At 37.1% G+C, this 13,933-nt stretch overlaps 1 long non-coding RNA gene and 1 pseudogene across 2 annotated transcripts in view; both read left to right on the top strand.

The window, feature by feature from the left end:
* LOC308242878 overlaps positions 1 to 13,933 on the top strand; it is a 101,758-nt gene that overhangs the window by 65,018 nt on the left and 22,807 nt on the right. The window lies entirely within an intron of this gene.
* LOC308242584 (guanylate-binding protein 6-like) lies at positions 341 to 3,833 on the top strand (annotated as a pseudogene). Its single transcript has 4 exons — positions 341 to 531; positions 1,833 to 1,837; positions 3,351 to 3,439; positions 3,623 to 3,833. The product of its transcript is annotated as a guanylate-binding protein 6-like (transcript).

Below are 13,933 nucleotides of genomic sequence, written 5' to 3'. Positions count from 1 at the left end.
TTCTTGTAAGTACAAATGAGGCCAAGTATGGAAAGTATGTATCACAGAGTATGGTATATTGTAGTCCCTCAGTGTATGCTAATAATTGTTTTAATTTTATTATAAATAAAACTTTATTATAAATAAAACTAACCTTATATATCATCACTAACATAAGCAGAGATTTGGGGGAATGATGGAGCCAGCCGTCTGCAGTCTGCTATTCAAGGTTACATTTGGTCCCATAGAAAGTACAGAAGTCTCAGTCCTAAGTTGATGGGTGCTTTGGATAACTATGCGTCAGAGAGTAAATTTGCAATCTTATCTCTACTAGGAGTCTCTCCTAGGTTGTCAGGTTGCCATGGCATCTAGACCCAACATGATGGCCCCCATTTGCCTGGTGGAAAACAACAATGAGCATCTGTCAGTGAATCAGGAAGCTCTTAGAGATTCTTGACCAGATTTCTCAGCCAGTGGTGGTCGTGGCCATTGTAGGACTTTATCGTACAGGCAAATCCTACTTGATGAATCGGCTTGCAGGACAGAATCACGGTAAGTGGTGTCTCAGGCAGAGGACAATTCTTTGACTCTAGCTATGTCGTAGTTTCTTAGTTTTCTTCGCTAGTCACATGAAGAAAGAGCTAAATTCCTTTCGACAAACCAACCTTCTAATTCTAATTCTTAATAATAAATTACTATCTTATCGTAATCTGTTACCCTATTCATTGTTTTATTCCTGTTAAGGAAAAACCTCTCTTACTAATGCTCAGGTTCCTACCTTCTTTTACCTGTGTAAGCACTGGGCTCTTGCAATTGTATCTCTTCTTTCTCACAACAACTTTTGCCTTTTTTATGGAATATTCCCATCAACATATAAAGATGCTTGAATATCTATTATCTTAAAAATCCTTTGTGAATTCACATTCCATTTTGGCTACTAGACATTTGGCCACTTTGCTCAGCAAAAGGATATTTTCTCAATTTCTTTTTTCCACTTTTCCCTTCCCCCGTCTCTCTTTAATCCACTTCTTCCTGCCTTTGAACTTCACTTTTCTTTCAAAATGTCCTTGTTATGGTTATCAATGTCCTCTATTTTTTCTGGTTTATGGATACCTGTTTGTCTCATTCTGGAGCTCTAGCCTCACTAGTACTCTCACAGTTAACATACCCTTCCTTTTCCTTGAAACAGATGACACACAAAGTAGGAAATCCTTAAGAAATAGAGAAAGCAATACCTTGTATGCTGAGATACTTACATTTTAACAAGTCTGATATTGTAGCATCTCGAGTGCTTAGGTTATCTGCTGTCATTGTATGCTGCTTTTCCATGTCCCTTGCAGGTTTCCCTCTGGGATCTATCGTGCAGTCTAAGACCAAGGGCATCTGGATGTGGTGTGTGCCTCACCCCTCTAAGCCTGATTACACCCTGGTCCTTCAGGGGTGGGCAAACTTTTTGACTCGAGGGCCACAATGGGTTCTTAAACTGGACCGGAGGGCCAGAACAAAAGCATGGATGGAGTGTTTGTGTGAACTAATATAAATTCAAAGTAAAGGAGCGGAGGGGAGAGCAAGAGAACCCTCCGCTCTTTCGGCTCCGTGGGCCGGATAGAACAGCTGAACGGGCCGGATCCGGCCTGTGGGCCGTAGTTTGCCCACGGCTGAAAGACCCTGAGGGTCTGGGTGATGTGGAAAAGGTAAGGCAGAGAGTCACAGATATATCCTTTTCAATCTGTATTTTCTCCTTATTTCTTCATGATATTTGGTGATTTAACTGCTGTGATCTATTTGTGAAATCTAGAAATCCAACTCTAGTAAATGAGGCAAATTTTGGTTTATTTGACTTTCACTTCTAGGTAAGGTATCATGGTATATTGAATCAGTTTTTCATTATTGCTTGGCACTGGGTGAATGATTTGACTCAATTTAATAAGTGATTATTGAACACCTGATTTCTAGGTCTCTGGGATTAGTAATGTAAAAATTAGTGACCAAAGTAAAGGTCCTACCCTCAATGAATCTGTCTTCTTCTGGTGAAAGTTCATCAAGTACTCCCAGAGCATTCTAGAAGGCTTTGACATACTTCTGAATGAGCTGCTTCTATAAAAGCATGTTTGTTCTACAACAAATATTTTAAAATGAATTTTTGATATTGTAGCTTTAGACCCAAAAAGGAGTTACAAATTCTGTGTTAATTTTAAAAATCATATATCAAACAATGATACAGTCCTGCTGTCTAAATACTTTCCATGAGTTCCATTTCTTATTTTAATTGAGTACTTTTTAAAAATTGTGGTCAGGAAAATAAGTAAATTAATAGGCTATTTTTTTCTCCAAACTCTTGTATTGAGTCTTTTCAGTATAAATCTCAGTTTTTACATTTGCTCTACAGAACAGCTTTTAATGCTGTGTATAATAGAAATAACTTATGGTTTATGCCATTATTTAGACAAAGTTATAATTTATACAAACAAATTAGCTTGGCCTTTAAGGCCCTTTGTCTGGCTTACTAGGCTCACTATCCAGCCCTAACTTCTGCATCTAACCTCTGGTCCAGTCAAGTCAAATAACTCAAAAACTATCTATTTGGCCATCTTCTGTGAGTCTTTCACCTGTGGGATTACCTTCATTTCTTCAAGTCCACATTCTAACAATTCTTTAACACTTAGCTTAGGACTTGGACATATCATGTGCTCTTTACTTACTTTACGAGCTCTGTTCTTCCTTGATGGACTTCTAACTTGTAATCTAATATCGTAGCTATAGATTCCACTGCTTATATACAATTTATATAGATATTGTCATTTTTGTTGGATTTATTGCTATGGATGATTGCCACTGTTTTGAAATAGTCATCTTAAAAGAAATAATTGTCATTTAAAACTTTGAGTTTTAAATTTAAGAACAGGAGGAAATATTGAATAGCTTCCCATAAACATTTGTTGAATTTAATTGAACATAATTTGAAAGATTAGCTATGTCAACTGTGGTATAATATATATGGCCTAAGACCAATACATATGAATAGACTGAATACATGCTAATACCCACCACTGAATACCTAATTGCACTCCAGGTGTTCCATTAGTTTTTCTATATATGTTATTTTATTTCATCCAGTCGAACTGAAAAAAGATTTGTAAAAATGAGAATTCTTTTACCTATGAAAAAGTCACAGTCACAAGAAATGTCTTTGTAATTGTCAAAGCTGATATTTATGTCCATCTTCAAACTTACTTATTTGCATGGTGAGTACATTACCTGAAATAACAAATGAAAGACTGATAGGCTTAGTGTCTGAATGAATTTCTATAGGGTAAACCCCTGAATGTCTTGCCCTAATGTACTTCCAGGGCGACCCTAAGAATGACTAGTGGATCTTTGCCCTGGCCGTGCTTCTGTGTAGCAGATTTGTCTACAGCAGCCTGAGCACCATCAACCACCAAGCCCTGGAGCAGCTGCAGTATCCTTCCAGGAACTCAACCTCCATGTGTCATGGAGGCTATGGAAATAGAGATTTTTCCTTGCTTCTCTTTGGTGGAGCAGAAGGACCCAGAGCAAAAGAGAGTGTTTATAATACATCATATTTATTAGGAAAATGTGGGAATTGTGTGGAGAAAGTTTATTTTCCTTAGCCAGGTCCTAGTTACGTGACAGAGCTGACAGAACTCATCAGGTCAAAGTCCTCCCCCATACCAGATGGAGTAGAAGATTCAGCAGAGTTTGTGAGTTTCTTTCCAGACTTTATCTGGGCCATACGGGATTTCTCCCTGGAGCCAGAGTTAAATGGTCACCCTATCACAGTCGATGAGTACCTGGAGAATGCCTTGAAGCTGATTCCAGGTATCAGCGCATGACTTGGAATGTGGACACCAAGCATGTCAAACTCAAAGGCTAAATAAACAAGGTTTAAGTTTATGTGGGCTGCAAAAAACTGAAAAGCTTCCATTTTCAATGTGTAACTTTGGTACACTAATAGTATTATTACATAACAAGCAGATTATTTTATTTTTTACTTCACAGCAATAATACTCCAATTCCCACTTTTCTTGGAAATTTCGAAGTTTGTCAGCAATTTTTTGTTTATTTTTACTACCACTTGATTTTGATAGAGACATGCTGAATACAATGGGCTGAAATAAATGAATAATCATTAACATAAAATAATAAAACATTTTAATAAAAATTAACATTTTTTCTTGAACATTAACTTACCAGACACTGAATAATTGCACAAATTAATAAGCTGCACAAATTAATTTTTCTATACATGCAAATAAACCTATTTTTCTTGTTCTCCGAAAGCAAAATATTTCCTGTTGCACACACCAAACAAGTCAGTACAAGACTAATGACGTGGCGATCGGCTGCTAAAAATGTTCGCTGCTAGTGTTATTGGAGAGAAATGGTGCGCCTGCGCGTAAGGCCTGTAAGGAAAATCAATGCAACATGATTATAGTAATCACTCATTAGCGAACGTTGTAGTTCATTGTTATTAATAATTTTGTATAACAGGATATTGTAAAAATCAAGTTATGAAATTTTTATTAAAATATTTCTTACATACTGTTATGTTAGCTGGGCTGCAAAAATATTTGTTGTGGGCTGCGAGTTTGACGTGCTTGCAATACAAGGTGGGAGGTACTAAACGCTGTCCGTGATCTCTGGGATTGTATCTGTATTTTAGACTAGATGAAGTCTGTAGAAGTGGTGACTGGAAGATGGGTTGAAAAGCTGTATGGACTGGAGTTTAAGTTCACTTAAGAAAAGTAGAGGCTAAAGTAGAGTATAATTACTCAAAACCAATTTGTTCTTTACACATAGTAATTTAGAATCCGATTGTAACTTTGAATACAGTAGTGCTAAAACTTTCTAAAGACCAGACAGTTGTGTTCTTTATTATGGCTTCTGCTTTTTTGTTTTGAGGAAAACAACTGACCAGATATTTGTTACACATGGAATTACAATGAAAACCCTATATAGTGAAAATTTTTTTCACATAATTAGATTCTTACTCTACCGACATAAGGATATAACTTTCTATTGACTGTATAGATACACCATATACAAAAGTAATTTTATGTTCCAAAAAAAAACTGAAGCATGTATCTTTTCAATCTATGCTGCTGTCATATGTCTGATAAAGAACATTCATTTTATTTTCTATAGCATAGCTTTTAAAAAATTCCCACATTTACCTGTGCTATAACTTTAAAACAATAAATTATTTTAATAGGATACATTTATGTGGGTGTGTATCTGATAAAACCTCAAGAGAAATATCAATTTTGAGTTATTCATTCTTGTCTTCATATTTCTATTTATGCTTTCTCAAAACACTTAATGAGAAATTGGCTAGGCAGAAGAGCAACACTGTCAAATCAAATATACTTTTTATATTAAAGAGTTTATAGTTTAGTGGTAACATCGTAAAATAACATTTTAAGTTTTTGCTACACTATACACATTATTTTTAATATTAAAATAGTTTTCTTTAAATAATCAGGGTGTCATTCTTAATACTGCTTCGTAACCCCTTGTTTGTTATTCTTCCTTTTGGTTCCACAGCTGAATTTCAACATGGAATCAAATAGATCAAAAATTTACATTTTTATTTCAATAGTCATTTATTCAGTAAACCTATACCCTGTGTAGGTCTGTAGATGCCAGCAATAGGTTTTTATTTTTTGCTTAAGTTAGATGTCTCCCCAGTTTCTCCCTAGGTTTGTATCATTGGTAAGTTTCAGGTTACAAATTTTATCAGTAACATCTGTGGCTTACAATATTTGAAAAAATATTGATAATAAAATCTCTAACTAGGTATAAAAACAGAACATATGCCCTGCCAGTGTTCCTCAGTGGTTGATCATTAGCCCATGATCCAGGATGTCATGATTCGATTCCCTGTCAAGGCACATGCCTGTGTTGTGGGATTGATCCCCAATAGGGTGTGTGCAGGAGGAAAGCTGATCAATATTTCTCTCTCATCAGTGTTTCCATCTCTCTATCCCTCTCCCTTCCTCTCTAAAATCAGTAAAACTATATTTTTTTTAAAAAGAACATACTGTTTTCTCAAGGTAAACCCTATATAATAAGTGTAATTTGCATGAAGAATACAAAAGATAGTTTAGGAGTTGAAAGCACTCCAAGAATAACTGTCAGCCCATAAATCCCTGAAAATCCATTGGAAGCTTCAGAATTAGGAGTGAAAATATCTCACTTACCTGCCTCATTATCTACCTATGTAAACAAAGTTGCTTTTAATTTTTTAATGGGTAATTATGTTTCCAGTATCCTTTAGTATGGTAGATGAAGGTAGATATGGGATTATTTTTTTAACTCCTGTGACCTGAAGAACCATAAAAATAAGGATTCAGTATGAAAATGAAGGTGATGATAGTAGAAGGAGGTAGGGTTGTGAGTGTGATTCATAAATGTGGTTTCATATTCTTTGATTTGTTGAGTAATAACCTGATATTTTCTCCTTAAATTTCCTGAGTTCAGTGTGCCATCATTGGTGGGTTCTTGGTAAGAGCCCTATTTCTGCTTTACCAAGGGCTGCTTTCTTGATGTGTCTTCACATGGTGGAAAGGGTGGGGGGATTTTCTATGATTCTTTGTTATAAGGGCCCCACCTCATTACCTAATTACCTTCCAAAGGACCTACTTCCAAATACCATCACATTGGGACATTGGGGGTTAGGGTTTCATCAAATAAATTTTAAAGGAACACAACATTCACTTCAAAATATGGTTGGAGTCATAGCCAGCTGGGCCTGATCAGAAAGAATTCTGAAGATGGTGATTACAACAGGGCATCTATAGGGTCATAAGGGTTGGGGAGAAAACAACCAAATGAAATCTAGATGTCACCAGGAGGCTGAGAGGTAGTCAGGATAACATATCACAACCTCCAGCCTGGGTCTGAGTCAATTTGAGACCTTGAACCTGTCTCTTGGAGGATGGGACAAGATCCCAAGACAAAGGATCTTGCAACCTTGGGACAGGAAATACTGGTAATAATTTTCCCAGCCTTTCTTTAGGGTACACCTCTGCCCATTTACTTGGTACCTGTGTCCTAGGGAAGTGGGAATGAAGAAACAATTTGAGCACTCTTGGAATCAGGATCCAAGTTGGCAGTGATACCAGATACGGGAAAGATATCACAGTCTCCCCGTTAAATAGGGGCACATAGTGTTCAGATAATAAATGCTGTCCTGGCCCAGGTGCAACTACTTGGTATCTCATATTTGTTTTCAAGTAAAAGTGAGTTTCATTTGAGGATAGGAACCATTATATCTTCTGCACATCTCCTGGGAGTGTATTTAGGCACAGACTATCTAAAAGCATCTTCTGGAAAAAGAAAAGGTTGACACATGATGTTTTTAATTGCCAGAATGCCATGAACACATCAAATATTTGAGGCAATGGATAGTTTGGATTTTTGCTATCCAATGAAGATCTCTAAGGTGGTTTAAAGGTTAGCAGAACAACAACAACAACAACAACAAAAACCCCTTTTCTGGTAAAGCTTATGTGACCTCATGCATCATGATCTCTGTGAAGAAGTAAACACATTTGCAATGGAGATTTTAAGCTGCTCCATCCAGTTGTGACTTCAAGTGTTCAGAGGAAAGAATGGCTTTGTCTTGTTAAGAAGAAATCATACAGTAATGAATATGTGGCCAATAAGTAAAAGGGGTCAATGGAAAAGCAAACTATTCTATGGAAATCTCTGTTCCTACTGAGATCTTCTAATCTTTAGAGACACCCTGGATTAAAAAACAAAAAGAGAAAGTCTTGACTATTTTAGATGCCACATGTAAGTGATATCACACAGTACTTGTTTTATTCTGTCTGACTTATCTCACTTAGTATAATGTGCTTAAGGTCCACCCATGTCGTCTCTCCTGACTGAGTAACGTTCCATTGTGTATACATATATACCATATATATTTTACCCATTCATTTGTTGACAGGCATTTAACTTGTTTCAATATCTTGGCTATTGTGATTAATATTGGGATAAGCATGAGAGTGCATATATCTCTTTGAAATATTCTTTTCACTTCTTTTCAATAAAACATTTTTTTTAAAAAATGAACATGTATTAATCACTTAAAAATAAATGAAAATGCTTTGAAAAATAGTTAACAATTTATTCATACATCTATTATTCACTAAAGAATAATGTCAATTACTTGCAATGTTTGCTAAATTCTCATTTTTGACCTGCTTTTGTTTCTGTATTCAGTGAAGAGAGAAAGGCAAAGATCGTGTCCTTGTGTAGCTTGTAATCTATAAGTGAAAATAAATAACGTTTTTTAGGGATCAATAAATGCTGCAAATACATCTTTCTGCTGTGGATAGTGATTAAAGCTCAGAACAAAAACCAATAGTCCTCCTTTAAGTTTAGCTTTAATCTAAGTCTAATTGTGTAGAAATATAATTGCTTGTTTCTTGAGGAAATATTCATTATTGAGATGTAAAGACCAAATACCATAACATTAAAGCACTAGAGGCCTGGTGCACAAAATTCGTGCATGGGGTATGTGTGGGGGGGTGTCCCTCAGCCCAGCTTGCACCCTCTCACAATCCGGGATCCCTTGGGGATGTCTGACTGCTGGCAGTCGGACATCCCTCTCACAATCTGGAACTGCTGGCTCCTAACCACTCGCCTGCCTGCCTGCCTGCCTGCCTAATCACCCCTAACCACTCACCTGCCTGCCTGATTGCCCCTAACTGCCTCTGCCTGCCTGCCTGATCACCCCTAACTGCCTCTGCCTTGACCCTTGTACCCGGGACCCAGGCTTCCCTCCCTCTGGTCAGCCGCAGGCACCCGGGACCTGGGCTTCCCTCCCTCCAGCTGGCCGCAAGCACCTGGGACCTGAGCCTGCTTTGCCCGGGCCAACTGCAGGCACCCAGGACCCTGGGTGGCTTCACCCGGGCTGGCTGCAGGAAGCATGTCCAAGATGACGTTTGGAAGATATCCAGTCTATCTGGTCTAATTAGCATATTACCCTTTTATTAGTATACTAGAGGCCTGATGCATGAAATTCATGCACAGGAGTTGGGGGGGGGGGTGGTCCCTCAGCCCGGCCTGCCTACACCCTCTCCAATCTGGGACATCCCTCTCACAATCTGGGACTGCTGGCTCCTAACTGCTCATTTGCCTGCCTGCCTAATTGCCCCTAACCTCTCTGCCTGCCTGCCTAAATGTCCCTAACCACCCTGCCTGCTGGCCTGATTGCCCCTAACCGCTCTCCCCTGCCGACCTGATCACCCTTAACTGCTTCTGCCTTGGCCCCCACCACCGTGGCTTTGTCAGGAAGGACATCCAGAAGGATGTCCAGAAGACCTCTGGTCTAATTAGCATATTACACCGGGCATGTGCCCTCACCGGGAATTGACCTGTGACGTCCTGGTTCTCAGGTCCATGCTCAACCACTGAGCCATCATGGCTGGGCACTTTCATTTCTAATTTTATTCATTTGGGTCCTCTCTCTTTTTTTCTTGATGAGTCCGGTTAAAGGTTTGTCAATCTTATCTTTTCAAAGAACCAGCTCTTTGCTTCATAAATCTTTTGTATTGTTTTCTTAGACAATATGTTGTTTATTTCTGCTGTAATCTTTATTATTTTCTTCCTTCTACTCACTTGGACATGTTTTTCCAGTTTCTTTAAGTGTAAAGTTAGATTGTTTATTTGAGATTTTTCTTGTTTCCTGAGGTTGTCCTATAATTCTATGAGTTCCCTCTTAAGATTGCTTTCACTGTGTCCCAGAGACTTTAGGTTGTATTCTCATTTTTATTTGTTTCAAGGTAACTTTTGACTTCTTCCTTGATCACATTATTAACCCATTCATTGTTTAGTAACATGTTATTTAACCTCCATATCTTTGTGTGTTTTTTTTCTTTCTTTCTTTCTTGTGGTTGATTTCTAGTCTCATACCATTAGGGTCAAAGAAGATGCTTGATATGATTTCAATCTTCTTAATTTATTGAGACTGTTTTGTTACCCAACGTGTGCTCTATTCTAGAAATATATTCCATGTGTATAGGAAAAGAATGTATATTCTGCTGCTTTGTGATGTAATGCTTTGAAGATATATTAAATTTATCTGATCTAGTGTGCCATTTAAGGCCACTGTTTCTTTGTTATTTTCTATCTGGAAGATTTAGCCAGTGATGTCAATTGGTTGTTAAAATTTCCTGCTATAACTGCATGACTGTCAATCTTTTCCTTTATGTCCATCAAGATTTGCTTTACATACTAGGTGCTCCTATGGTGGGTACATAAATGTTTACCAGAGTTATTTCCTCTTGTTGGATTGCCTCTTTGATCATTGTGTAGTATCTTTCTTTGTCTCTTACTACGGTTTTTGTTTTAAAGTCTATTTTGTCAGATATAAGTAGTGCTACTCCAGCTTTTTTTCATTTCATTTGCATGAAATTTTTAAAAAATCTTTTTACTTTTAGTCTGCATGTGTCTTTCATTCTGAGGTGAGTCTCTTATAGACATCATATATATTAGTCTTGATTTCTTATCCATTCAGCTCCTTATGTCTTTTGATTAGAGCATTTAAACCACATTTATATTTGAAGTGATCATTCATGGGTACATATCTTTTGCCATTTTATTCTTTTAACTCTGTTCCTCTTTATTTTGTTTTTCTTTCTTCTTCTACTTCTTCTTTCTTTAAGCAGGCCCTTTTGTATTTCTTGTAATACTGGTTTGGTGGTAACATTCCTGAAGAGTGTGTGTGTGTGTGTGTGTGTGTGTGTGTGTGTGTCTGGGAAGCTTTATTTTCTCCTTCAATTTTAAATGATAGTCTTGCTGGGTGAAGTAGTCTTGGTTGTAGGTACTTGCTTTTCATCCTTTGAATATTCATGCCAATTCCTCCTGCCTGAAATGTTTCTGTTGAGAAATCAGCTGATAGTCTTATTGGAGCATGTTTCATAAGCTTTTCTCTTGCTGCTTTTAAGATTCTCTCTTTGTCTTTAAACTTTGCCATTTTAACCTTTTGCCTTAAAATTACTTAAATTATGTAAGTGCAGACATGAGCTGTCTCATGATCAATTAGCAACATTTGGACACAGAAACATGCATTATCTCATGACCACCATTAAGGTGTTAATTTTGATGTGTCTTATTGTGGGCCTCTTTGGGTTCATCTTGTTTGGGACTCTCTTCACTTCCTGGACTTGTATATCTTTTTCCTTCACCAGGTTAGGGACGTTTTTAATCATTATTTCTTAAAATAGGTTCTTGTTCTCTTGCTCTCTCTCTTCTCCTTCTGGATGCGCCCCCCCCCCCCCCATGATGTGAATGGTGTTATGTTTCATGTTGTCCCAAACGTCCATTAAACTCCTCATTTTTTTTCTACTCTGATTGCATGTTTCTCTCTACATTGTCTTCCAACTCACTGATGCAGTCTTTTGTTTTATCAAACCTACTTTTTATTCCTTCTAGTGTATTCTTGATTTCAGGAATGGTATTATTCCTTTCCAACTGGTCCATTTTTATAGTTTCTATGCCTTTTTAAAAAATCTTTATTGTTTAAAGTATTACATATGTTTCCTTTTTCCCCCGTTGACCTCTCCCACCCACCAGCACATGGCTTCACCCCCCCCACCCCCCGAGTGTCTGTATCCATTGGTTATGCTTGTATGTATGCATACAAGTCTTTCGGTTGATCTCTTACCCCTCTCCCCCCATACACAACCCTCTCTTCCTGCCTTCCCTCTGAGGTTTGACAGTTTGTTTGATGATACTCAGTCTCTGGATCTATTTTTTGTTCATTATTTTATGTTGTTGATTATATTCCACAAATGTGTGAGATCATGTGATGTTCATCTTTCTCCAACTGGCTTATTTCGCTCAGCATAATGCTCTCCAGGTCCATCCACACTACTGAAAATTGTAAGAGTTCCTTCTTTTTTACAGCAGTGTAGTATTCCATTGTGTAGATGTACCACAGTTTTTTAATCCACTCATCTGCTGATGGGAACTTAGGCTATTTCCAAATCTTAGCTTTGTAAATTGTGCTGCTATGAACATAAGAGTGCATATATCCTTTCTGATTGGTGTTTCTAATTTCTTGGGGAATATTCCTAGAAGGGGGATCACTGGGTCAAATGGGAGTTCCATTTTTAATTTTTTGAGGAAAAAGTTAATTGTTTTCCACAGTGACTGCACCAGTCTGCATTCCTACCAGCAGTGCATGAGGGTTCCTTTTTCTCTGCATCCTCTCCAGCACTTGTTGTTTGTTGATTTGTTGATGATAGCCATTCTGACAGGTGTGAGATGGTACCTCATTGTCATTTTGATTTGCATCTCTCAGATGATTAGTGACTTTGAGCATGTTTTCATATGCCTCTTGGCCTTCCTTCTGTCTTCTTTCGAAAAGTATATATTTAGGTCCGTTGCCTATTTTTTGATTGGGTTGTTTATCTTCCTTTTGTTAAGTTGTATGAGTTCCCTGTAAATGTTGGAGATTAAACCCTTATCGGTGATAACATTGGCAAATATGTTCTCCCATGCAGTGGACTTTCTTGTTGTTTTATTGATGGTCTCCTTTGCTGTGCAAAAGCTTTTTATTTTGATATAGTCCCATTTGTTTATTTTCTCTTTAGTTTCCATTGCCCTAGGAGCAGTATCAGTGAAGAAATTGCTTTGGCATATGTCTGAGATTTCTCTGCCTGTGGATTCCTCTAGTATTTTTATGGTGTCCAGGCTTATGTTTAAGTCCTTGATCCATTTTGAGTTTCTTTTTGCGTATGGTGTAAGTTGGTGGTCTAGTTTCATTTTTTTTGCATGTATCTGTCCAATTTTCCCAATACCATTTATTGAAGAGACTGTCTTGACTCCATTGTATGTTTATGCCTCCTTTGTCAAATATTAATTGAGCATAGTGGCTTGGGTCGATTTCTGGGTTCTCTATTCTATTCCGTTGATCTATATGTCTGTTCTTGTGCCAGTACCAGGCTGTTTTGAAAACAGTGGCTTTGTAATACAGCTTGAAATCTGGTATTGAGATCCCTCCTACTTTGTTCTTCTTTCTCAGGATTGCTGTGGCTATTCAGGGTCTATTTTTATTCCAGATGAATTTTTGGAAAGTTTATTCTAGGTCTGCGAAATATGCTGTTGGTATTTTAATGGGGAGTGCGTTGAATCTATAAATTGCTTTGGGTAGTGTGGACATTTTAATGATGCTGAGTCTACCAATCCATGAACATGGTATATTCTTCCATTTGTTTATGTCTTCCTCTATCTCTTTTTTCAACGTCCTGTAGTTTTCTGAATACAGGTCTTTTACCTCCTTAGTTAAGTTTATTCCTAGGTATCTTAATTTTTTGTTTGCAATGTATTTTTTTATTTTGTTTTTTTTTATTTTTTGTATTTTTTTAATTTTATTTTTAATTTTTTTATTTTTGATTGTATTTTTTTTTTTTTAGTTTCTCTTTCTATGAGTTCATTATTGGTATATAAAAAATCCATAGATTTCTGGGTGTTAATTTTGTATCCTGCTACATTGCTGAATTCATTTATTAAGTCTAGTAGTTTTTTGATGGACTCTTTAGGGTTTTCTTTGTACAACATCATGCCATCTGCGAATAATGACAGTTTTACTTTTTCTTTTCCAATTTGGATGCCTTTTATTTCTTCTTCTTGTCTGATCACTATGGCTAGCACTTTCAGTACTATGTCAAACAGGAGTGGTGAAAGTTGGCATCCCTGTCTTGTTACTGTTCTTAGTGGAATTGGTTTTAGTTTTTGCCCATTGAGTATGATGTTGGCTGAAGGTTTGTCATAGAAGGCTTTTATTATGTTTAGATATGATATCTCTATTCCTCCTTTGCTGAGAGGTTTTTTTTTTTTTTTATCAAGAAAAAGTGTTGGATTTTGTCAAATGCTTTTTCTGCATCAATTGATATGATTATGTGATTTTTGTCTCTCA

The sequence above is a fragment of the Plecotus auritus genome (genome assembly GCF_963455305.1).
Source record: "Plecotus auritus genome assembly, chromosome: 2".
Lineage (NCBI taxonomy): Eukaryota > Metazoa > Chordata > Mammalia > Chiroptera > Vespertilionidae > Plecotus > Plecotus auritus.
Note: the sequence above shows the minus strand (reverse complement) of the source record. Positions and strands in the feature narration are given on the sequence as shown.